The 22,118-nt window shown below is 49.0% G+C and overlaps 6 non-coding genes across 6 annotated transcripts; all 6 read left to right on the top strand.

Annotated features, from left to right (window-relative positions):
- Positions 1-989: 989 nt before the first annotated feature.
- Positions 990-1,072, top strand: TRNAL-CAG (transfer RNA leucine (anticodon CAG)). The gene has a single exon. It is a non-coding gene; the product is annotated as a tRNA-Leu (tRNA).
- A 5,891-nt stretch (positions 1,073-6,963) lies between these two features.
- TRNAL-CAG (transfer RNA leucine (anticodon CAG)) lies at positions 6,964-7,046 on the top strand. Its single transcript has one exon. It is a non-coding gene; the product is annotated as a tRNA-Leu (tRNA).
- Positions 7,047-7,558: 512 nt separating this feature from the next.
- Positions 7,559-7,641, top strand: TRNAL-CAG (transfer RNA leucine (anticodon CAG)). The gene has a single exon. It is a non-coding gene; the product is annotated as a tRNA-Leu (tRNA).
- Positions 7,642-8,989: 1,348 nt separating this feature from the next.
- Positions 8,990-9,072, top strand: TRNAL-AAG (transfer RNA leucine (anticodon AAG)). Its single transcript has one exon. It is a non-coding gene; the product is annotated as a tRNA-Leu (tRNA).
- Positions 9,073-9,826: 754 nt separating this feature from the next.
- On the top strand, positions 9,827-9,909 carry TRNAL-CAG (transfer RNA leucine (anticodon CAG)). The gene has a single exon. It is a non-coding gene; the product is annotated as a tRNA-Leu (tRNA).
- A 512-nt stretch (positions 9,910-10,421) lies between these two features.
- TRNAL-CAG (transfer RNA leucine (anticodon CAG)) lies at positions 10,422-10,504 on the top strand. Its single transcript has one exon. It is a non-coding gene; the product is annotated as a tRNA-Leu (tRNA).
- Positions 10,505-22,118: the final 11,614 nt, after the last annotated feature.

The raw sequence follows: 22,118 nt of genomic DNA, 5'->3' as shown, positions 1-22,118 counted from the left end.
CTTGAAAGTTTTCTTATTTGTGTAGGATAGGATGACCGAGCAGTCTCTCGTTAAGGCGTGGATTTAAATCCCACTTTTGAATACTCATATTTAAGTAAACTATGTAAGACAATACAGATTCCTCTGCTTACTTGAGTGAATGTTATAGAGAATGGAACTCCACTAAACTACTGCTGGGTACCTCCCAGGGTAGTTTTTCTGTATTTTCAGGTTAAAGCAAGAACAAGGGTTATTCAGGACCTCTTTGTTACAGCACTGTTAATCATAAACCAATAACTACATGATGGAAATGGACAAGAAACAGTGCTAATCTTTCTATTTTAAATTCCCAAAAACTGGACCCTTAACATGACGGTTTTTTCTTCCATTTCTGAAAGGCTTGGCTTTTCTATAAGTCACGATGGCCGAGCGGTCTAAGGCGCTGCGTTCAGGTCGCAGTCTCCCCTGGAGGCGTGGGTTCAAATCCCACTTCTGACAATACAACTTTTCTTAAACACACTGCAATGTCATTCCGACAGCGCTAGTGAAAAAACCCGCTATGCCAAAACATGCCCCAAAATGTTAGACTCTTCAGATGACTGGCTTGGCATCCAATCTTGAAAGTTTTCTTATTTGTGTAGGATAGGATGACCGAGCAGTCTCTCGTGAAGGCGTGGATTTAAATCCTACTTTTGAATACTCATATTTAAGTAAACTATGTAAGACAATACCGATTCCTCTGCTTACTTGAGTGAATGTTATAGAGAATGGAACTCCACTAAACTACTGCTGGGTACCTCCCAGGGTAGTTTTTCTGTATTTTCAGGTTAAAGCAAGAACAAGGGTTCTTCAGGACCTCTTTTTTACAGCACTGTTAATCATAAACCAATAACTACATGATGGAAATGGACAAGAAACAGTTCTAATCTTTCTATTTTAAATTCCCAAAAACTGGACCCTTAACATGACGGTTTTTTCTTCCATTTCTGAAAGGCTTGGCTTTTCGATAAGTCAGGATGGCCGAGCGGTCTAAGGCGCTGCGTTCAGGTCGCAATCTCCCCTGGAGGCGTGGGTTCAAATCCCACTTCTGACAATACAACTTTCATTAAACACACTGCAATGTCATTCTGACAGCGCTAGTGAAAAAACCCACTATGCCAAAACACGCCCCATAATGTTAGACTCTTCAGATGACTGGCTTGGCATCCAATCTTGAAAGTTTTCTTATTTGTGTAGGATAGGATGACCGAGCAGTCTCTCGTGAAGGCGTGGATGTAAATCCCACTTTTGAATACTCATATTTAAGTAAACTATGTAAGACAATACCGATTCCTCTGCTTACTTGAGTGAATGTTATAGAGAATGGAACTCCACTAAACTACTGCTGGGTACCTCCCAGGGTAGTTTTTCTGTATTTTCAGGTTAAAGCAAGAACAAGGGTTCTTCAGGACCTCTTTTTTACAGCACTGTTAACCCCTTCCCGACATTTGACGTACATGTACGTCATGGAAAGTACTGACTTCCCGCATCTTGCCGTACATGTACGTCAAACGTTTGGCACCGGCTCAGAAGCTGAGCCGGTCCCATCATCACCGGATCTCAGCTGTATCTTACAGCTGACATCCGACTGTAACGGCGGGGACCGAAATTAGCTTCGATCCCCGCCATTAACCCCTTAAGTGCAGCGCTCAAACGCGATCGCTGCACTTAAGGTGTTTGCAGCTCATCGGAACCCCAGTAATGAAATTGCCGGGGTTCCGGTGGCTGCAATGGCAACCGGAGGCCTAATACTGGCCTCCCGGTCTGCCTAGCACCGAAGCCGGTCAAGATCCGCCCGGCGGCGGAGCCTGATCGGCTTCCGTAGCTGCCGGCAAGATGGCGCCGGGTCAGGAGCTGATCCGGCGTCATCAGCGGTGGAAGTCAGCTGTACTGTACAGCTGACATCCACCTGTAACGGCAGGAACCGGAGCTAGCTCCGATCCCTGCCATTAACCCCTTCGATGCAGCAATCGAAAGCGATTGCTGCATCGTAGCGGTTACAAGCAGATCGCCAGCCCTGACAGGCAATCGGGACTGGCGACTGCTGTTATGGCAACAGGAGACACAATGGTCTCCTGCTCTGCCATTACGGAAGCCGATTTAGGCCCCGCCGGGAGGCGAAGCCTAAACGGCTTGCTGTCAGTGAATGACTGACAGATCTAATACATTGCACTACATAGGTAGTGCAATGTATTAGAAAAAAAAAAATCTGACCGTTGGACCTTCAAGTCCCCTAGTGGGACTTGAGAAAAAGTGTAAAAAAAGTATAAAAAAGTGTAAAAAAAAGTGCAAAAAATAAAAGTTTGAAAACAATAAAAGTTTCTAGTAATCAAATAACACACAATCCCCCTTTTACTCTTATCAAGTCCTTTATTATTGAAAAATAATAATAAACCATATGTATTTGGTATCGCCACGACCGTAACGACCGGAGGTATCAAAATATTATATTATTTATTGCACGCGGTGAACAGCGTAAAAAAAACCCGTAAAAAACGTTACCAGAGTTTCTGTTTTTTAGTCACTTTGCCCTACAAATATTACAATAAAAAGTGATCAAAAAGTCGCACGTATCCAAAAATGGTCCCTTTAAAAACTATAGCTCGTCCCGCAAAAAACAAGCCCTCATACAACTCCGTCGACAAAAAAATTAAAACGTTATGGTTCTCACAACTTGGCGACAGAAAAAATACATTCTTTTTACAAAAGTAATTTTATTGTGCAAAAAGTTGTAAAACATAAAAAAGTTCTATAAATGAGGTATCGCCGGAATCGTACTGACCCGCAGAATAAAGGTAACATGTAGTTTATAATGCGTGGTGAACTCTGTATAAAAAAAAAACAAAAAAAGCTGTGCCAGAATTGCGTTTTTTGGTTTACCTGGCATCCCAAAAAATAGGATAAAAGGTGATCAAAAAGTCACATGTACCCCAAAATGGTACCAATAATAACTACAGCTCGTCCCGCAACAAACCAGCCCTCATACCGCTACGTCTATGAAAAATAAAATTAGTTATGGCTCCAATAAGTCAGGAAATAAAAAAATATGCAGTTGTGCCCGAGGAGAACATTTCTTCTGTTTCAAGAGGCGATTTATCAAGGACCTAAAATTAGGGAACCAGGAAGGGAGGGCCCAATCATATCCGATGGAAGCGACGGTGCCCGTATTATACCAGGATAATACTTTCCCAGCAAAATTCCCCAAACTACAAAGGCGCGGAGTGTGGACCAAAAGGGGGATAAGAAATGACACCATTTATCAGTGCGACACCGGCCTGTGCAGAAAGGATTGCTTCACAGCGTAACACACATCTATGGATTATTTTTATTTTTTTATACCACCTGACTATGCCCCTTATATACTCCGCCCCGCTTACATGTACCCCCACATTCTAAAACACCAGCAATACTCAAACAAATATAGTACCAAGCAAAATCCGCTCTCCAAAAGCCAAATGGTGCTCCCTCGGCCCTGAACCCTACAGCGTGCCCAAACAGCAGTTTCCTTCAACATATATGGCACCGTCATACCCGTGAGAACCCTTTTAACAATTTTTGTGGTGTGTGTCTCCAGCGTCATAAGCTGGGCATGACATATTTGCCACTGAATGGCATATCTAGGGAAAAATATAAATTTTTAATTTGCACCATCCGCAGCGCATTCATTTATGGAAAAGACCTGTGGGGTGAAAATGCTCACTACACCCCTTAATAAATGCCTTGAGGGGTGCAGTTCCATAATGGGGTCACTTATCAGGGGTTTCTTTTTATTATTTCACATCTGAGCCTCTGCAGTTGTGAACCAATACTTTGTAAATCGCCAAATTAGGCCTCCACTCCGCATGGTACTCTTCACTTCTGAGCCCTGTCATATGTCCAGACAAAAGATTAGGGCCACATGTAGGGTGTTTCTAAAACCGGGAAACACCGCATAATAATTAGAGAGCTGTCTTGTTATGGTGGCACAAGCCGGGCACCACATATTGGCATATCTATGGAAAAAAATCCCATTTTCACTCTGCAACATTGAGCGCACACTAATTTCTACAAAACACCTGCAGGGTTAAAATGCTTACTACACCCCTTGGTAAATGCATTGAGGGGTGTAGTTTACAAAATGGGGTCACTTCTGGGGGATTTCCACTGTTTTGGGCCCACAGGTGCCCAGAAACCAATCCAGCAACATCTGCACTCCAAATGGCGGTCCTTCCCTTCTGAGCCCTGCCGTTTGCCCAAACAGCAGTTTATGACCACATATGGGGTATTGCCGTACTCGGGAGAAATAGCTTTACAAATGTTGGGTTCTTTTTTTCCTTTATTTGTTGAGAAAATGAAAAAATTTGCGCTAAAGCTACGTCTTATTGAAGAAAAAGGACTGTTTTTATTTTCACTGCCTAATTCTAATAAATTCTATGAAACATCTGTGGGGTCAAAATGCTCACTACACCCCTAGATGCATTCTTCAAGAGGTGTAGTTTCCTAAATGGAGTCCCTTTTTGGGCGTTTTCATTGTTTTGTCCCCTCAGGGGCTTTGCAAATGTGACCTGGCCTCCGCAAATCATTCCTGCTTAATGTGATCTCAAAAAGCCAAATAGCGCTCTTTCCCTTCTAAGCCCTGCCGTGTGTCCAAACAGCCGTTTATTACCACATGTGGGGTATTGTTTTACTCGGGAGAAATTGCTTTACAAATTTTGTGGTGCTTTTTCTCCTTTAGTCCTTCTGGAAATGAGAAAAAATTAGCTAAACCTACATTTTCTTTGAAAAAATGTAGATTATTATTTTCAGGGCCTACTTCCAATAATTTCTGCAAAAAAACTGTGGTGTCAAATCGCTCACTATACCCCTAGATAATTTCCTCAATGGGTGTTGTTTCCAAAATGGGGTCACTTGTGGGGGGTTTCCACTGTTTTGTCCCCTCAGGGGCTTTGTAAATGTAACATGGCCTCCGCAAACCATTCCTGCTAAATTTGAGTTCCAAAAGCCAAATGGCGCTCTTTCCCTTCTCAGCCTCGCCGTGTGTCCAAACAGCCGTTTATTACCACATGTGGGGTACTGTTTTACTCGGGAGAAATTTCTTTACAAATTTTATGGTGATTTTTCTCCTTTAGTCCTTGTGGAAATGAAAAAAAATTAGCTAAACCTACATTTTATTTGAAAAAATGTAGATTTTCATTTTCACAGCCTACTTGCAAAAATTTCTGCAAAAAACCTGTGGGGTCAAAATGCTCACTATACCCCTAGATAATTTCCTCAAGGGGTATAGTTTCCAAAATGGGGTCAATTGTTTGGGGTTTTCACTGTTTTGTCCCCTCAGGGGCTTTGTAAATGTGACATGGCCTCCGCAAACCATTCCTGCTAAATGTGAACTCCAAAAGCCAAATGGCGCTCTTTCCCTTCTCAGCCACGCCGTGTCTCCAAACAACCGTTTATTACCACATGTGAGGTATTGTTTTACTCGGGAGAAATTGCTTTACAAATTTTGCGGTGCTTTTTCTCCTTTAGTCCTTGTGGAAATGAGAAAAAAAATCGCTAAACCTACATTTTCTTTGAAGAAATGTTGATTTTAATTTTCACGGCCTACTTCCAATAATTTCTGTAAAAAACCTGTGCGGTGAAAATGCTCACTACACCCCTAGATAATTTCCTTGAGGTGTCTAGTTTCCCAGATGGGGTCACTTTTGGGGGATTTTGACTGTTTTGGCACCGCAAGAGCCCTTCAAACCTGACATGGTGCCTAAAATATATTCTAACAAAAATAAGGCCCCAAAATCCACTAGGTGCTCCTTTGCTTCTGAGGCCGGTGTTTCAGTCCAGTAGCACGCTACGGCCACATGTGGGATATTTCCTAAAACTGCAAAAACTGGGCAACAAATATTGAGTTGCATTTCTCTGGTAAAACCTTCTGTGTTATAAAACAAATTGTATTAAAAATGTATTTCTGCAGAAAAATATGAAATTTGTAAATTTCACCTCTACTTTGCTTTAATTCCTGTGAAATGTTTAAAGGGTTAAGACATTTTCTAAATGCTGTTTTGAATACTTTGAGGGGTGAAGTTTTTAAAATGGGGTGACTTTTTTGGGGTTTCTAATATATAAGGCCCTCAAAACCACTTCACAACTGAACTGGCCCCTGTAAAAATAGCCTTTTGAAATTTTCTTGAAAATGTGAGAAATTGCTGCTAAAGTTCTAAGCCTTGTGAGGTCATAGAAAAATAAAAGGATGTTCAAAAAACGATGCCAATCTAAAGTAGACATATGGGGGATGTTAATTAGCAACAATTTTGTGTATTATAACTGCCTGTCTTACAAGCAGATACATTTAAATTGAGAAAAATGCTAATTTTTGCAATTTTTCGCTAAATTTTGGTGTTTTTCACAATTAAATACTGAACATATCGAGCAAATTTTGCCAGTAACATAAAGTCCAATGTGTCACGAGAAAACAATCTCAGAATCGCTTGGATAGGTGAAAGCATTCCGGAGTTATTACCACATAAAGTGACACATGTCAGATTTGAAAAATGAGGCTCTGTCAGGAAGGTCAAAAGTGGCTAAAGAGGGAAGGGGTTAATCATAAACCAATAACTACATGATGGAAATGGACAAGAAACAGTACTAATCTTTCTATTTTCTATTTCATATTTAAGTAACTATGTAAGACAATACAGATTCCTCTGCTTACTTGAGTGAATGTTATAGAGAATGGAACTCAATTAAACTACTGCTGGGTACCTCCCAGGGTGGTTTTTCTGTATTTTCAGGTTAAAGCAAGAACAAGGGTTCTTCAGGACCTCTTTGTTACAGCACTGTTAATCATAAACCAATAACTACATGATGGAAATGGACAAGAAACAGTTCTAATCTTTCTATTTTAAATTCCCAAAAACTGGACCCTTAACATGACGGTTTTTTCTTCCATTTCTGAAAGGCTTGGCTTTTCGATACGTCAGGATGGCCGAGCGGTCTAAGGCGCTGCGTTCAGGTCGCAGTCTCCCCTGGAGGCGTGGGTTCAAATCCCACTTCTGACAATACAACTTTCATTAAACACACTGCAATGTCATTCCGACAGCGCTAGTGAAAAAACCCACTATGCCAAAACACGCCCCGAAATGTTAGACTCTTCAGATGACTGGCTTGGCATCCAATCTTGAAAGTTTTCTTATTTGTGTAGGATAGGATGACCGAGCAGTCTCTCGTGAAGGCGTGGATTTAAATCCCACTTTTGAATACTCATATTTAAGTAAACTATGTAAGACAATACCGATTCCTCTGCTTACTTGAGTGAATGTTATAGAGAATGGAACTCCACTAAACTACTGCTGGGTACCTCCCAGGGTAGTTTTTCTGTATTTTCAGGTTAAAGCAAGAACAAGGGTTCTTCAGGACCTCTTTGTTACAGCACTGTTAATCATAAACCAATAACTACATGATGGAAATGGACAAGAAACAGTTCTAATCTTTCTATTTTAAATTCCCAAAAACTGGACCCTTAACATGACGGTTTTTTCTTCCATATCTGAAAGGCTTGGCTTTTCTATAAGTCAGGATGGCCGAGCGGTCTAAGGCGCTGCGTTCAGGTCGCAGTCTCCCCTGGAGGCGTGGGTTCAAATCCCACTTCTGACAATACAACTTTTCTTAAACACACTGCAATGTCATTCCGACAGCGCTAGTGAAAAAACCCACTATGCCAAAACATGCCCCAAAATGTTAGACTCTTCAGATGACTGGCTTGGCATCCAATCTTGAAAGTTTTCTTATTTGTGTAGGATAGGATGACCGAGCAGTCTCTCGTGAAGGCGTGGATTTAAATCCCACTTTCGAATACTCATATTTAAGTAAACTATGTAAGACAATACAGATTCCTCTGCTTACTTGAGTGAATGTTATAGAGAATGGAACTCCACTAAACTACTGCTGGGTACCTCCCAGGGTAGTTTTTCTGTATTTTCAGGTTAAAGCAAGAACAAGGGTTCTTCAGGACCTCTTTTTTACAGCACTGTTAATCATAAACCAATAACTACATGATGGAAATGGACAAGAAACAGTTCTAATCTTTCTATTTTAAATTCCCAAAAACTGGACCCTTAACATGACGGTTTTTTCTTCCATTTCTGAAAGGCTTGGCTTTTCGATAAGTCAGGATGGCGAGCGGTCTAAGGCGCTGCGTTCAGGGCGCAGTCTCCCCTGGAGGCGTGGGTTCAAATCCCACTTCTGACAATACAACTTTCATTAAACACACTGCAATGTCATTCCGACAGCGCTAGTGAAAAAACCCACTATGCCAAAACACGCCCCAAAATGTTAGACTCTTCAGATGACTGGCTTGGCATCCAATCTTGAAAGTTTTCTTATTTGTGTAGGATAGGATGACCGAGCAGTCTCTCGTGAAGGCGTGGATTTAAATCCCACTTTTGAATACTCATATTTAAGTAAACTATATAAGACAATACCGATTCCTCTGCTTACTTGAGTGAATGTTATAGAGAATGGAACTCCACTAAACTACTGCTGGGTACCTCCCAGGGTAGTTTTTCTGTATTTTCAGGTTAAAGCAAGAACAAGGGTTCTTCAGGACCTCTTTTTTACAGCACTGTTAATCATAAACCAATAACTACATGATGGAAATGGACAAGAAACAGTACTAATCTTTCTATTTTCTATTTCATATTTAAGTAACTATGTAAGACAATACAGATTCCTCTGCTTACTTGAGTGAATGTTATAGAGAATGGAACTCCACTAAACTACTGCTGGGTACCTCCCAGGGTAGTTTTTCTGTATTTTCAGGTTAAAGCAAGAACAAGGGTTCTTCAGGACCTCTTTGTTACAGCACTGTTAATCATAAACCAATAACTACATGATGGAAATGGACAAGAAACAGTTCTAATCTTTCTATTTTAAATTCCCAAAAACTGGACCCTTAACATGACGGTTTTTTCTTCCATATCTGAAAGGCTTGGCTTTTCTATAAGTCAGTATGGCCGAGCGGTCTAAGGCGCTGCGTTAAGGTCGCAGTCTCCCCTGGAGGCGTGGGTTCAAATCCCACTTCTGACAATACAACTTTTCTTAAACACACTGCAATGTCATTCCGACAGCACTAGTGAAAAAACCCACTATGCCAAAACACGCCCCAAAATGTTAGACTCTTCAGATGACTGGCTTGGCATCCAATCTTGAAAGTTTTCTTATTTGTGTAGGATAGGATGACCGAGCAGTCTCTCGTGAAGGCGTGGATTTAAATCCCACTTTTGAATACTCATATTTAAGTAAACTATGTAAGACAATACCGATTCCTCTGCTTACTTGAGTGAATGTTATAGAGAATGGAACTCCGCTAAACTACTGCTGGGTACCTCCCAGGGTAGTTTTTCTGTATTTTCAGGTTAAAGCAAGAACAAGGGTTCTTCAGGACCTCTTTTTTACAGCACTGTTAATCATAAACCAATAACTACATGATGGAAATGGACAAGAAACAGTACTAATCTTTCTATTTTCTATTTCATATTTAAGTAACTATGTAAGACAATACAGATTCCTCTGCTTACTTGAGTGAATGTTATAGAGAATGGAACTCCACTAAACTACTGCTGGGTACCTCCCAGGGTAGTTTTTCTGTATTTTCAGGTTAAAGCAAGAACAAGGGTTCTTCAGGACCTCTTTGTTACAGCACTGTTAATCATAAACCAATAACTACATGATGGAAATGGACAAGAAACAGTTCTAATCTTTCTATTTTAAATTCCCAAAAACTGGACCCTTAACATGACGGTTTTTTCTTCCATATCTGAAAGGCTTGGCTTTTCTATAAGTCAGGATGGCCGAGCGGTCTAAGGCGCTGCGTTCAGGTCGCAGTCTCCCCTGGAGGCGTGGGTTCAAATCCCACTTCTGACAATACAACTTTTCTTAAACAAACTGCAATGTCATTCCGACAGCGCTAGTGAAAAAACCCACTATGCCAAAACATGCCCCAAAATGTTAGACTCTTCAGATGACTGGCTTGGCATCCAATCTTGAAAGTTTTCTTATTTGTGTAGGATAGGATGACCGAGCAGTCTCTCGTGAAGGCGTGGATTTAAATCCCACTTTTGAATACTCATATTTAAGTAAACTATGTAAGACAATACAGATTCCTCTGCTTACTTGAGTGAATGTTATAGAGAATGGAACTCCACTAAACTACTGCTGGGTACCTCCCAGGGTAGTTTTTCTGTATTTTCAGGTTAAAGCAAGAACAAGGGTTCTTCAGGACCTCTTTTTTACAGCACTGTTAATCATAAACCAATAACTACATGATGGAAATGGACAAGAAACAGTTCTAATCTTTCTATTTTAAATTCCCAAAAACTGGACCCTTAACATGACGGTTTTTTCTTCCATTTCTGAAAGGCTTGGCTTTTCGATAAGTCAGGATGGCCGAGCGGTCTAAGGCGCTGCGTTCAGGTCGCAGTCTCCCCTGGAGGCGTGGGTTCAAATCCCACTTCTGACAATACAACTTTCATTAAACACACTGCAATGTCATTCCGACCGCGCTAGTGAAAAAACCCACTATGCCAAAACACGCCCCAAAATGTTAGACTCTTCAGATGACTGGCTTGGCATCCAATCTTGAAAGTTTTCTTATTTGTGTAGGATAGGATGACCGAGCAGTCTCTCGTGAAGGCGTGGATTTAAATCCCACTTTTGAATACTCATATTTAAGTAAACTATGTAAGACAATACCGATTCCTCTGCTTACTTGAGTGAATGTTATAGAGAATGGAACTCCACTAAACTACTGCTGGGTACCTCGCAGGGTAGTTTTTCTGTATTTTCAGGTTAAAGCAAGAACAAGGGTTCTTCAGGACCTCTTTTTTACAGCACTGTTAATCATAAACCAATAACTACATGATGGAAATGGACAAGAAACAGTACTAATCTTTCTATTTTCTATTTCATATTTAAGTAACTATGTAAGACAATACAGATTCCTCTGCTTACTTGAGTGAATGTTATAGAGAATGGAACTCCACTAAACTACTGCTGGGTACCTCCCAGGGTAGTTTTTCTGTATTTTCAGGTTAAAGCAAGAACAAGGGTTCTTCAGGACCTCTTTGTTACAGCACTGTTAATCATAAACCAATAACTACATGATGGAAATGGACAAGAAACAGTTCTAATCTTTCTATTTTAAATTCCCAAAAACTGGACCCTTAACATGACGGTTTTTTCTTCCATTTCTGAAAGGCTTGGCTTTTCTATTAGTCACGATGGCCGAGCGGTCTAAGGCGCTGCGTTCAGGTCGCAGTCTCCCCTGGAGGCGTGGGTTCAAATCCCACTTCTGACAATACAACATTTATTAAACACACTGCAATGTCATTCCGACAGCGCTAGTGAAAAAACCCACTATGCCAAAACACGCCCCAAAATGTTAGACTCTTCAGATGACTGGCTTGGCATCCAATCTTGAAAGTTTTCTTATTTGTGTAGGATAGGATGACCGAGCAGTCTCTCGTGAAGGCGTGGATTTAAATCCCACTTTTGAATACTCATATTTAAGTAAACTATGTAAGACAATACAGATTCCTCTGCTTACTTGAGTGAATGTTATAGGATGGCCGAGCGGTCTAAGGCGCTGCGTTAAGGTCGCAGTCTCCCCTGGAGGCGTGGGTTCAAATCCCACTTCTGACTATACAACTTTTCTTAAACACACTGCAATGTCATTCCGACAGCGATAATGAAAAAACCCACTATGCCAAAACACGCCCCAAAATGTTAGACTCTTCAGATTTTAGGATCTGACCCAGCAATGTTTTGGGGAGGCCCTTCTTATTTTTGCGGATTGTTCCGCATGCCAAGGTGGATCTGGACAAGAGAACTTTTACTAAGGGGACACTGTTATAAAAGTTGTCCAGATAAAGATGATAGCCTTTCCCAAGTAAAAGATGGATAAGATCCCATACGATCTTTCCACTAATTCCAAGGAAAGGGGGGCATTCTGGGGGATCTATATGGGAGTCTTTTCCCTCATAGACCCTAAAGGAGTAGGTGTAACCGGTGGCACTTTCGCACAGCTTGTAGAGCTTTATGCCGTACCGGGCTCTTTTATTGGGTAGATACTGCCTGAAGTGCAGTCTACCCTTGAAGCTGACTAGGGATTCATCTACCGAAATATTTTGCTGGGGGGTATAAACGTGGGAAAAAATTTGGGAGTAGTGGGCAATCAATGGTCGTATTTTATATAGCCTATCAAAATTTGGGGCCTGTGGGGGTGGGCACTGGCTATTATCATTATAATGAAGGAATTTCAGGATGGCTTCGAAGCGCTTCCTTGGCATTACTGTGCGGTAAATGGGGGTGTTATATAAAATATCAAGGGACCAATAGTCTCTAATCCTAGGCTTTTTTATTAGGCCAAAACTTAAAAATATGCCCCAAAACTTCCGCAATTCCACTAGGTTTGTGGGGGTCCAATTTTGGCTTCTCCCATAATAAGAGTCAGGGTTCTGGGCGATAAATTGTTCCGCATAGATGTTGGTCTGCTGGACCATTAACGCTAAAAGGGAGTCTGAAAAAAAAAGGTTAAAATAATCAATGGGGCTGAAACCCGTCATTTCAATTTGAATGCCTGAGCGGGCTGTAAACTCAGGCACCTGGGGGGTATAATTCTCTGCAGCTTCCCAGGTCAGCTCAGGCAGATCAGGAACTACGGCTCTTCTACGCCGACTGGGGGGTGCAGATTCAGAGTCACTAGATGCAGAGGAAGATGGAAGCACGAACTGCTCCTCACCTTCACTTGCGCTGTCCGTGTCGGAACACAGCATTGCAGATGCTTCCTCGGCTGAAAAGACTCTTTTGGCCATACTGAAAAACTTGTGCTACCTAACTAACTAAAAACAGGTTAGTGGGCACAAAAGGGCAGAAAAGCGGCAGATCGCTGGTTTTTTTGAACTTACGCACTGTATTTATTCCTGTCTCCGTCTCTCACAAGCTCTCTGACAGGAAAGAGCTTGTCAGAGACGGAGATGCCGGCAAACCACTGCTCCTGCGCTGTGATTGGCCTGTCAGTACTGACCAATCACAGCTCGTTTCCGGCACAGGGACCACTCTGATTGGTCCTGTTTGAATCCTGCTTTGTGATCGGGACGCTGTCACCATGTCTGTTGACATGGTGACAGTTTGAAGCTTGGGCATGCACAGCTTCCCCATGGCTCCTCTATCCCCCCCACGGGTGCAATAGGCAGGCACCACTGCTACTGCGCTGTGATTGGCCTGTCAGTACTGACCAATCACAGCTCGTTTCCGGCACAGGGACCACTCTGATTGGTCCTGTTTGAATCCTGCTTTGCGATCGGGACACTGTCACCATGTCTGTTGACATGGTGACAGTTTGAAGCTTGGGCATGCACAGCTTCCCCATGGCTCCTCTATTCCCCTCACGGGTGCAATAGGCAGGCAACACTGCTCCTGCGCTATGATTGGCCTGTCAGTACTGACCAATCACAGCTCGTTTCCGGCACAGGGACCACTCTGATTGGTCCTGTTTGAATCCTGCTTTGCGATCGGGACGCTGTCACCATGTCTGTTGACATGGTGACAGTTTGAAGCTTGGGCATGCACAGCTTCCCCATGGCTCCTCTATTCCCCCACGGGTGCAAAAGGCAGGCACACGCCGCTCATACTCGGAACTGGCTCCCGGCCGCTTTCGGAAGGAGACGCCGACGTGGCCTTGCTTGTGCAACTCCAGGTGGGCTTGAGGCTTCCGAAAATGGCATAAAAAAAAAAAGATTTTTTTATTATGAAGGTAGAAAAATCAGCGGGACCGACCCGCGAGCGAAGCCGACGGGGAGTTCCAGGAGGTCGGCATGAGTTGGCCGTGCATACCGCTAAAGCCCTCAAACTCCGACGCTGGCGCTGAGGAGCTCGTACACGGCTGCAACCGGGCTGGCACGGCTTCCCCATGGCTCCTCTATCCCCCCCAGGATGCCATAGGCAGGCACACGCCGCTCACACCCGGAGCGGGCACACCGCCGCTGACATGCATCCTTCGCGGACCGGAAGTGCTTGTCAGCCGGCTGGACACAACGGGACTCGCCGCGGGCGCTGTGGAGCTCCCACAAGGAAGCTGCCGGCATGTACAAGCTCCCCAGGGGCCCCTCTATCCCCCCACGGGTGCAAAAGGCAGGCACACGCCGCTCATACTCGGAACTGGCTCCCGGCCGCTTTCGGAAGGAGACGCCGACGTGGCCTTGCTCGTGCAACTCCAGGTGGGCTTGAGGCTTCCGAAAATGCCATAAAAAAAAAAAGATTTTTTTATTATGAAGGTAGAAAAATCAGCGGGACCGACCCGCGAGCGAAGCCGACGGGGAGTTCCAGGAGGTCGGCATGAGTTGGCCGTGCATACCGCTAAAGCCCTCAAACTCCGACGCTGGCGCTGAGGAGCTCGTACACGGCTGCAACCGGGCTGGCACGGCTTCCCCATGGCTCCTCTATCCCCCCAGGATGCCATAGGCAGGCACACGCCGCTCACACCCGGAGCGGGCACACCGCCGCTGACATGCATCCTTCGCGGACCGGAAGTGCTTGTCAGCCGGCTGGACACAACGGGACTCGCCGCGGGCGCTGTGGAGCTCCCACAAGGAAGCTGCCGGCATGTACAAGCTCCCCAGGGGCCCCTCTATCCCCCCACGGGTGCAAAAGGCAGGCACACGCCGCTCATACTCGGAACTGGCTCCCGGCCGCTTTCGGAAGGAGACGCCGACGTGGCCTTGCTCGTGCAACTCCAGGTGGGCTTGAGGCTTCCGAAAATGCCATAAAAAAAAAAAGATTTTTTATTATGAAGGTAGAAAAATCAGCGGGACCGACCCGCGAGCGAAGCCGACGGGGAGTTCCAGGAGGTCGGCATGAGTTGGCCGTGCATACCGCTAAAGCCCTCAAACTCCGACGCTGGCGCTGAGGAGCTCGTACACGGCTGCAACCGGGCTGGCACGGCTTCCCCATGGCTCCTCTATCCCCCCCAGGATGCCATAGGCAGGCACACGCCGCTCACACCCGGAGCGGGCACACCGCCGCTGACATGCATCCTTCGCGGACCGGAAGTGCTTGTCAGCCGGCTGGACACAACGGGACTCGCCGCGGGCGCTGTGGAGCTCCCACAAGGAAGCTGCCGGCATGTACAAGCTCCCCAGGGGCCCCTCTATCCCCCCACGGGTGCAAAAGGCAGGCACACGCCGCTCATACTCGGAACTGGCTCCCGGCCGCTTTCGGAAGGAGACGCCGACGTGGCATTGCTCGTGCAACTCCAGGTGGGCTTGAGGCTTCCGAAAATGCCATAAAAAAAAAGATTTTTTTATTATGAAAAAATCCTACGGCTCCTCTGCCCCGGGCTGCAATGGGCAGCACACCCCGCTCATACACTCTGGAGCTGGCTGACAGCAACTGCTGCTGATAATGATGATGACGATAATGTGCAAAGGGTTATCTATCGGCGGACAGTGTCACACTCTGGCCCTGGAACTGTGCCACGGTCTGCCTCTGCTGTTCACTACCGCCTCTGACATTTGTGAACATACCCCACTTTAACTTGATTTTAAATGTTTCACTTTCAAATGTTTCACTTTCAGTAGCAGAAATGTCATTCTTTGACATTTGGGCCTTTTTATTTTCACTGCTGCTTGGTCACCAAATGGATCTCCTTGGATTGAGGCCTAGTCCTCTCCCCACCGCCCTGGAACTCTGCCCCGGCCTACGCTGCCTGCCGTCACACCCCTGGCCCTGGAACTCTGCCCCGGCCTGCCTCTGCTGCTCACCACCGCCTCTGACATTTGTGAACATACCCCACTTTAACTTGATTTTAAATGTTTCACTTTCAAATGTTTCACTTTCAGTAGCAGAAATGCAATTCTTTGACATTTGGGCCTTTTCAGTTTCACTGCTGCTTGGTCACCAAATGGATCTCCTTGGATTGAGGCCTAGTCCTCTCCCCACCGCCCTGGAACTCTGCCCCGGCCTACGCTGCCTGCCGTCACCCCCTGGCCCTGGAACTCTGCCCCGGCCTGCCTCTGCTGCTCACCACCGCCTCTGACATTTGTGAACATACCCCACTTTAACTTGATTTTAAATGTTTCACTTTCAAATGTTTCACTTTCAGTAGCAGAAATGGCATTCTTTGACATTTGGGCCTTTTTATTGTCACTGCTGCTTGGTCACCAAATGGATCTCCTTGGATTGAGGCCTAGTCCTCTCCCCACCGCCCTGGAACTCTGCCCCGGCCTACGCTGCCTGCCGTCACACCCCTGGCCCTGGAACTCTGCCCCGGCCTACCTCTGCTGTTCACCACCGCCTCTGAATTAAGTGAACATACCCCACTTTAACTTGATTTTAAATGTTTCACTTTCAAATGTTTCACTTTCAGTAGCAGAAATGTCATTCTTTGACATTTGGGCCTTTTTATTGTCACTGCTGCTTGGTCACCAAATGGATCTCCTTGGATTGAGGCCTAGTCCTCTCCCCACCGCCCTGGAACTCTGCCCCGGCCTACGCTGCCTGCCGTCACACCCCTGGCCCTGGAACTCTGCCCCGGCCTGCCCTTGCTGTTCACCACCGCCTCTGACATTTTTGAACATACCCCACTTTAACTTGATTTTAAATGTTTCACTTTCAAATGTTTCCCTTTCAGTAGCAGAAATGTCATTCTTTGACATTTGGGCCTTTTTATTGTCACTGCTGCTTGGTCACCAAATGGATCTCCTTGGATTGAGGCCTAGTCCTCTCCCCACCGCCCTGGAACTCTGCCCCGGCCTACGCTGCCTGCCGTCACACCCCTGGCCCTGGAACTCTGCCCCGGCCTGCCCTTGCTGTTCACCACCGCCTCTGACATTTTTGAACATACCCCACTTTAACTTGATTTTAAATGTTTCACTTTCAAATGTTTCACTTTCAGTAGCAGAAATGTCATTCTTTGACATTTGGGCCTTTTTATTTTCACTGCTGCTTGGTCACCAAATGGATCTCCTTGGATTGAGGCCTAGTCCTCTCCCCACCGCCCTGGAACTCTGCCCCGGCCTACGCTGCCTGCCGTCACACCCCTGGCCCTGGAACTCTGCCCCGGCCTGCCTCTGCTGCTCATTACCGTCTCTGACATTTCTGAACATACCCCACTTTAACTTGATTTTAAATGTTTCACTTTCAGTATTAAAAGTGTCATTCTTTGGCATTTGGGCCTTTTTATTGTCACTGCTGTTTAGTCACCAAATGGATCTCCTTGGATTTGAGGCCTAGTCCTCTCCCCACCGCCCTGGAACTCTGCCCCGGCCTACGCTGCCTGCCGTCACACCCCTGGCCCTGGAACTCTGCCCCGGCCTGCCTCTGCTGCTCATTACCGTCTCTGACATTTCTGAACATACCCCACTTTAACTTGATTTTAAATGTTTCACTTTCAGTATTAAAAGTGTCATTCTTTGACATTTGGGCCTTTTTATTTTCACTGCTGTTTGGTCACCAAATGGATCTCCTTACCTACCAGCAATCACCCTGGTTCTCTGGCTGGGCATGGGGATGCAAGTTGCTCCCGCTGACCCCCTTCCACCCCACCGGGACCTACCTGCAATCACCCTGGAACTCTGGCTGGGCATGGGGATGCGGTTTGCTCCCGCTGACCCCCTTCCACCCCACCGGGACCTACCTGCAATCACCCTGGAACTCTGGCTGGGCATGGGGATGCAAGTTGCTCCCGCTGACCCCCTTCCACCCCACCGGGACCTACCTGCAATCACTCTGGAACTCTGGCTGGGCATAGGGACACAGGTTGGTCCCGCTGCCCCCCCTTCCACCCCACCGGGACCTACCTGCAATCACCCTGGAACTCTGGCTGGGCATGGGGATGCGGTTTGCTCCCGCTGACCCCCTTCCACCCCACCGGGACCTACCTGCAATCACTCTGGAACTCTGGCTGGGCATAGGGACAAAGGTTGGTCCCGCTGCCCCCCCTTCCACCCCACCGGGACCTACCAGCAATCACCCTGGTTCTCTGGCTGGGCATGGGGATGCAAGTTGCTCCCGCTGACCCCCTTCCACCCCACCGGGACCTACCTGCAATCACTCTGGAACTCTGGCTGGGCATAGGGACACAGGTTGGTCCCGCTGCCCCCCCTTCCACCCCACCGGGACCTACCTGCAATCACCCTGGAACTCTGGCTGGGCATGGGGATGCAAGTTGCTCCCGCTGACCCCCTTCCACCCCACCGGGACCTACCTGCAATCACTCTGGTACTCTGGCTGGGCATAGGGACACAGGTTGGTCCCGCTGCCCCCCCTTCCACCCCACCGGGACCTACCTGCAATCACTCTGGAACTCTGGCTGGGCATAGGGACACAGGTTGGTCCCGCTGCCCCCCCTTCCACCCCACCGGGACCTACCTGCAATCACCCTGGAACTCTGGCTGGGCATGGGGATGCGGTTTGCTCCCGCTGACCCCCTTCCACCCCACCGGGACCTACCTGATATCACCCTGGAACTCTGGCTGGGCATGGGGATGCAAGTTGCTCCCGCTGACCCCCTTCCACCCCACCGGGACCTACCTGCAATCACTCTGGAACTCTGGCTGGGCATAGGGACACAGGTTGGTCCCGCTGCCCCCCCTTCCACCCCACCGGGACCTACCTGCAATCACCCTGGAACTCTGGCTGGGCATGGGGATGCGGTTTGCTCCCGCTGACCCCCTTCCACCCCACCGGGACCTACCTGCAATCACTCTGGAACTCTGGCTGGGCATAGGGACACAGGTTGGTCCCGCTGCCACCCCTTCCACCCCACCGGGACCTACCTGCAATCACCCTGGAACTCTGGCTGGGCATGGGGATGCAAGTTGCTCCCGCTGACCCCCTTCCACCCCACCAAGACCTACCTGCAATCACTCTGGTACTCTGGCTGGGCATAGGGACACATGTTGGTCCCGCTGCCCCCCCTTCCACCCCACCGGGACCTACCTGCAATCACTCTGGAACTCTGGCTGGGCATAGGGACACAGGTTGGTCCCGCTGCCCCCCCTTCCACCCCACCGGGACCTACCTGCAATCACCCTGGAACGCTGGCTGGGCATGGGGATGCGGTTTGCTCCCGCTGACCCCCTTCCACCCCACCGGGACCTACCTGATATCACCCTGGAACTCTGGCTGGGCATGGGGATGCAAGTTGCTCCCGCTGACCCCCTTCCACCCCACCGGGACCTACCTGCAATCACTCTGGAACTCTGGCTGGGCATAGGGACACAGGTTGGTCCCGCTGCCCCCCCTTCCACCCCACCGGGACCTACCTGCAATCACCCTGGAACTCTGGCTGGGCATGGGGATGCGGTTTGCTCCCGCTGACCCCCTTCCACCCCACCGGGACCTACCTGCAATCACTCTGGAACTCTGGCTGGGCATAGGGACACAGGTTGGTCCCGCTGCCCCCCCTTCCACCCCACCGGGACCTACCTGCAATCACCCTGGAACTCTGGCTGGGCATGGGGATGCAAGTTGCTCCCGCTGACCCCCTTCCACCCCACCGGGACCTACCTGCAATCACTCTGGTACTCTGGCTGGGCATAGGAACACAGGTTGGTCCCGCTGCCCCCCCTTCCACCCCACCGGGACCTACCTGCAATCACTCTGGAACTCTGGCTGGGCATAGGGACACAGGTTGGTCCCGCTGCCCCCCCCTTCCACCCCACCGGGACCTACCTGCAATCACCCTGGAACTCTGGCTGGGCATGGGGATGCGGTTTGCTCCCGCTGACCCCCTTCCACCCCACCGGGACCTACCTGATATCACCCTGGAACTCTGGCTGGGCATGGGGATGCAAGTTGCTCCCGCTGACCCCCTTCCACCCCACCGGGACCTACCTGCAATCACTCTGGAACTCTGGCTGGGCATAGGGACACAGGTTGGTCCCGCTACCCCCCCTTCCACCCCACCGGGACCTACCTGCAATCACCCTGGAACTCTGGCTGGGCATGGGGATGCGGTTTGCTCCCGCTGACCCCCTTCCACCCCACCGGGACCTACCTGCAATCACTCTGGAACTCTGGCTGGGCATAGGGACACAGGTTGGTCCCGCTGCCCCCCCTTCCACCCCACCGGGACCTACCAGCAATCACCCTGGTTCTCTGGCTGGGCATGGGGATGCAAGTTGCTCCCGCTGACCCCCTTCCACCCCACCGGGACCTACCTGCAATCACTCTGGAACTCTGGCTGGGCATAGGGACACAGGTTGGTCCCGCTGCCCCCCCTTCCACCCCACCGGGACCTACCTGCAATCACCCTGGAACTCTGGCTGGGCATGGGGATGCAAGTTGCTCCCGCTGACCCCCTTCCACCCCACCGGGACCTACCTGCAATCACTCTGGAACTCTGGCTGGGCATAGGGACACAGGTTGGTCCCGCTGCCCCCCCTTCCACCCCACCGGGACCTACCTGCAATCACTCTGGAACTCTGGCTGGGCATAGGGACACAGGTTGGTCCCGCTGCCCCCCCTTCCACCCCACCGGGACCTACCTGCAATCACCCTGGAACTCTGGCTGGGCATGGGGATGCGGTTTGCTCCCGCTGACCCCCTTCCACCCCACCGGGACCTACCTGCAATCACTCTGGTACTCTGGCTGGGCATAGGGACACAGGTTGGTCCCGCTGCCCCCCCCACCGGGACCTACCTGCAATCACCCTGGAACTCTGGCTGGGCATGGGGATGCAAGTTGCTCCCGCTGACCCCCTTCCACCCCACCGGGACCTACCTGCAATCACCCTGGAACTCTGGCTGGGCATGGGGATGCGGTTTGCTCCCGCTGACCCCCTTCCACCCCACCGGGACCTACCTGCAATCACCCTGGAACTCTGGCTGGGCATGGGGATGCAAGTTGCTCCCGCTGACCCCCTTCCACCCCACCGGGACCTACCTGCAATCACTCTGGAACTCTGGCTGGGCATAGGGACACAGGTTGGTCCCGCTGCCCCCCCTTCCACCCCACCGGGACCTACCTGCAATCACCCTGGAACTCTGGCTGGGCATGGGGATGCGGTTTGCTCCCGCTGACCCCCTTCCACCCCACCGGGACCTACCTGCAATCACTCTGGAACTCTGGCTGGGCATAGGGACACAGGTTGGTCCCGCTGCCCCCCCTTCCACCCCACCGGGACCTACCACCAGTCACCCTGGAACTCTGGCTGGGCATGGGGATGCAGGTTGCTCCCGCTGCCCCCCCTTCCACCCCACCGGGACATACCTGCAATCATCCTGAAACTCTGGATGGGCATGGGGATGCAAGTTGCTCCCGCTGCCCCCCCACCGGGACCTACCTGCAATCACCCTGGAACTCTGTCTGGGCATGGAGATGCAGGTTGCTCCCGCTGCTCCCCTTCCACCCCACCGGGACCTACCACCAATCACCCTGGAACTCTGGCTGGGCATAGGGATGTAGGTTGCTCCCGCTGCCCCCCCCACCGGGACCTACCACCAATCACCCTGGAACTCTGGCTGGGCATAGGGATGTAGGTTGCTCCCGCTGGCCCCCACCGGGACCTACCACCAATCACCCTGGAACTCTGGCTGGGCATGAGGATGCAGGTTGCTCCCGCTGCCCCCCACCGGGACCTACCACCAATCACCCTGGAGCTCTGGCTGGGCATAGGGATGCAGGTTGCTCCCGCTGCCCCCCCACCGGGACCTACCACCAATCACCCTGGAACTCTGGCTGGGCATGGGGATGTAGGTTTCTCCCGCTGCCCCCCCCACCGGGACCTACCACCAATCACCCTGGAACTCTGTCTGGGCATAGGGACACAGGTTGGTCCCGCTGCCCCCCCTTCCACCCCACCGGGACCTACCTGCAATCACCCTGGAACTCTGGCTGGGCATGGGGATGCGGTTTGCTCCCGCTGACCCCCTTCCACCCCACCGGGACCTACCTGCAATCACCCTGGAACTCTGGCTGGGCATAGGGATGCAGGTTGCTCCCGCTGCCCCCCCACCGGGACCTACCACCAATCACCCTGGAACTCTGGCTGGGCATGGGGATGTAGGTTTCTCCCGCTGCCCCCCCACCGGGACCTACCACCAATCACCCTGGAACTCTGGCTTGGCATGAG

Source organism: Rhinoderma darwinii, chromosome 3, assembly GCF_050947455.1.
Source record: "Rhinoderma darwinii isolate aRhiDar2 chromosome 3, aRhiDar2.hap1, whole genome shotgun sequence".
NCBI classification, from domain to species: Eukaryota; Metazoa; Chordata; class Amphibia; order Anura; family Rhinodermatidae; genus Rhinoderma; species Rhinoderma darwinii.
Note: the sequence above shows the minus strand (reverse complement) of the source record. Positions and strands in the feature narration are given on the sequence as shown.